Below are 3,943 nucleotides of genomic sequence, written 5' to 3' on the forward strand. Positions count from 1 at the left end.
GGGGTTTTGGGGGGTTAATTTAGGTGTTTCATATATTATGTTAGCTAGCTATAATTAATAGAGAGAAGTGTCCTCTCTTATGTCCGTGCTTGGTCGACGCTACGTACTATACACACGTATAGAGAGGACTAGACACGTTGGCTAGCTAGTAAGCAAACGAAGGAAACAGAAGATCGTCATGAACATATATGCATACAGAGAGAAGTGATATCGACCACCTCTCCTTCTCCGAGAGATTGGTCGAACAACAAGTTCTCGTATATCTATCTGACACTACCGGCTACATATATACAATAATTATCTCTTACAAATATAATCATACAGACTCAGGGTCCACATAGAATTCTCCGTCTTCAGGGATCACGTGGTCAAGAAACAATGCTGCCAATTCCTCTTGAATTGCTCGCATGCGAGCTGGTGCTAGGAGTTCATCCCGCTTCCGAAACATCTAATTTAAAGAAGGGGGTCAATATATATATATATATGAATTAATGAAACTCAACACAAATGATGGTAATAAAATAAAATTGTGAATGTTGTTATTTACGTACTTCATATTGTTCGTCAGTGTAGCCCCGCTCACAGGTCGTGTGGCGGATGGACTCGCAAACATAGTATCCACAGAAATCATTCCCTTGTTCCTGCCACAACCACTTCACAAGAAATAGAGGTTAATTAAACTGATAAGCAAGAATGCCAAATGGTATTGATGAAACTATCGCTTGAATGACTAGTAGATGCACTTAAAATGCTACTATAGTACTTACTTTCGGGTGTCTAAATTGCAGCTCCTTCGGCAGTCCCGGAGCTTTTCTGGTGAATTTTCTCCAAACCCTGCCGGAGAAAGAAAACAATTACTTGATATATCAGGAAATGAACAAAGTTGCTGATATGGTGGATAATGATTGATTTAACTTACTTCTCGAGTATTTGAGTCATGTCTGCATAGTCCTGGGGATCTTTTCGTCTTGAGTCTAAGACGGTTACTAGTCCCTGCTCAAGCTTAATCTCTAGGAGAATATAGTGGAAACTGCACACTCATGCATAACTCATCAATTACATTACTATAACCTTGACTAATATATAAGGGAAACCGAATACGCACAAGACAGTAACACTCACTTGAAGTTGTAAGGAAAGAGTATTATATCTTTGTTTTCATTTATTACGAACGATCGTAGCAAGTTGGCCTCGGTAGCTGTGGCATGAAATTTAACCTGAGTTGCATCTATGAGATATGTGTTAATGAACCCAATAGCACCGACTTGTCTTTTCTTCAATTCGGCGATCTTCAATCTGCATAATATAGTGAGGATGATTATAAATACATGCAATGAAAGAGCTAAGCTATATAGAGAAACTTAATGACAGAAGTAGTACTACTTACAGACAGTAGCAGGCGACCGTTGTTTTATCGAGGGCCAATTGATTGAAAAACTGATAGAACTCCTCAAATGGAACAGGCAACAGATCAATTCCAACAAGGTCATGCTCCTTTTTAACTTTCACATACAAAGTACTCCTCCCCCAGAGTCTCTGCAGATTTTCAAGTACCAATCATGCAATCTTCGCATCATCGTTGATAGAGATCTTTCATCTTTGACGAGAGGCTTCCCGTACTCATATCTTTGTATCTGCATGTCCATGGGTTCATAATGTACTTCGTCGGGCAGGTAATCTGCAAGATTGCTATAACCGGGCACCATCCTCGGATCATTAGCGACGTTGTGGCTAGGCACCTTGAGCGGGGGGCACGATTGCTTTGCTTGTTCACCGAGCTGGGCAATTTGTTTCCCAGCTCGTCGTTCTTTTAGCCTTTGATCATTGACAGTACTTCCCGACCGCTCCGCTATGGCAAATTCCTTTCCAATAATGCGCTCATAGTTTCCTTTTGGCGGAGACTTCGGTGGTTTTGTCAGGGCAGCCAGAGTGCGCTTCACTTTCACCGGATCTACCTTCTCCTCCGGAGGTGTATGTCTCTTTGCTCTCAACCCTTGAAACCAGTCATCCACTTCGGTTCGCGCGATCTCGGCGTTCTCCTCCGGGGTCCTCTCATATGGTAACTTCTCTGGAGTCTTTAGAGAAGGACCGAATCTGTATGTCCTCCCGCCTCTGGTTGTACTGCTAGACGCCGACCGAGCAGACGGAGCAGTTGTCTTCTTTACTTGCTTAAGAGGCGGAGGAGAAGGACTACGACGCGCCGGAGCAGCTGGAGCAGCGACAGGTCTCTTCCGCCCTTGCTGACGAGGTGGAGAAGGAGGAGGCTGACTGCTCGGGCGCGTCGGCGCAGGCGGAGAAGGAGGCGGAGTGCCGCCACGCACCGGAGAAGGAGCCGGCCGAGGGCCCTGATCGTCACTCGTCGGAGGAGGAGGCGGTGGAGGAGGCGGAGTGCCCTGACTTGCCGGAGGAGGAGGAGGAGGCGGAGGCGTCCAGTTCGGAAGGTTGATGAGCTCCTTCCGCCATAGGCATGGAGTCTTCAGAGCAGACCCCAGCCGAGTCTCCCCTTCACCGGTAGGGTGGTCAAGCTGGAGGTCCTCAAATCCCTCCGTTATCTCATCCACCATCACCCTAGCATATCCTTCTGGAATCGGCCGGCAGTGAAAAGTTGCGCCGGGTTCAGTAGGATAAACAGAGCCAACAGCCGCCTTGACCTTCAAATTCATCCATTGCGTCATAAGGTGGCAATTTTGAGATTCTGTTATAGCATCCACGGGATAGCTGGCAGGAGCCGTCAAGGCATGCTTTGGCTGAAGCAGCTCGGTGGAAGCCACTCTGCTTCTGCGCTGAGATGGCGGGGTAGCTTCGGGGGAGGCTTCGGCAGTACGTTTGCTGCGATTTGCTTCTCGTTCCTCTATCGCGTCTACCCTTGCTTGCAGCGCCTGCATTTGGGTCTGCTGCACTTTTTTCCTCCTCTCATGGGATTTGTAACCGCCTGCGTCCGGAAACCCAACCTTCCACGGAATGGAGCCTAGCGTGCCACGTGTCCGTCCAGGGTGCTCAGGATTCCCGAGGGCCATTGTGAGCTCGTCATTCTCTCTGTCTAGAAAGAATGTCCCTTCCTGCGCTGCTTTGATATACTGCTTAAGCTTACTGACTGGTATGTCCATTTGATCGTTCGTCCAAATGCACTTCCCTGTTGCAGGGTCCAAGGTTCTGCCAGCCCCGAAGAACCAAGTCCGGCAACGGTCTGGCCAGTTAATTGTCTCTGGTTCGATCCCTTTATGAACCAGATCATTCTCAGTCTTGGACCACTTAGGTCGGGCTACGAGGTAGCCACCTGACCCCGTGCGATGGTTGTAACGCCCCGGATATAACTTTCCCTATTTGTACTCCAACTCTTGTCGTTTCCGGCGTTAAGTTATATTTATTTCTCGGGTTCGGGTCTTTGTCTCCGTGTGTTGTTTTCATTTTCATGCATCTCATATCATTGTCATCATGTGCATTGCATTTGCATACGTGTTCATCTCATGCATTCGAGCATTTTTCCCGTTGTCCGTTTTGCATCCCGGCGCTTCGTTCTCCTCCGGTGGTCATTTCTAGCTTTCTTTCGTGTGTGGAGATTGAACATTTCCGGATTGGACCGAGACTTGTCAAGCGGCCTTGGTTTACTACCGGTAGACCGCCTGTCAAGTTTCGTACCATTTGGACTTCGTTTGGTACTCCAACGGTTAACCGAGGGACTGAAAAGGCCTCGTGTGTGTTGCAGCCCAACACCCCTCCAATTTGGCCCAAAACCCACCAAACTCTGCTCCATACTCTAGAGCGTTCGATCACGATCGCGTGGCCGAAAACCGCACCCATTTGGACTCTCCTAGCTCCACTTATGCCTATAAATACACCCCCTCCGTTTTCGGATCTTTCTCCCTCTCGAAATCCTAAAAAAATCCCTTCCGCCGCCGCCGGACGTGTCCGGGCGGGCCGGACAACGTCCGCGCCGCCAACG

Source organism: Triticum aestivum, chromosome 5A, assembly GCF_018294505.1.
Source record: "Triticum aestivum cultivar Chinese Spring chromosome 5A, IWGSC CS RefSeq v2.1, whole genome shotgun sequence".
NCBI lineage: Eukaryota > Viridiplantae > Streptophyta > Magnoliopsida > Poales > Poaceae > Triticum > Triticum aestivum.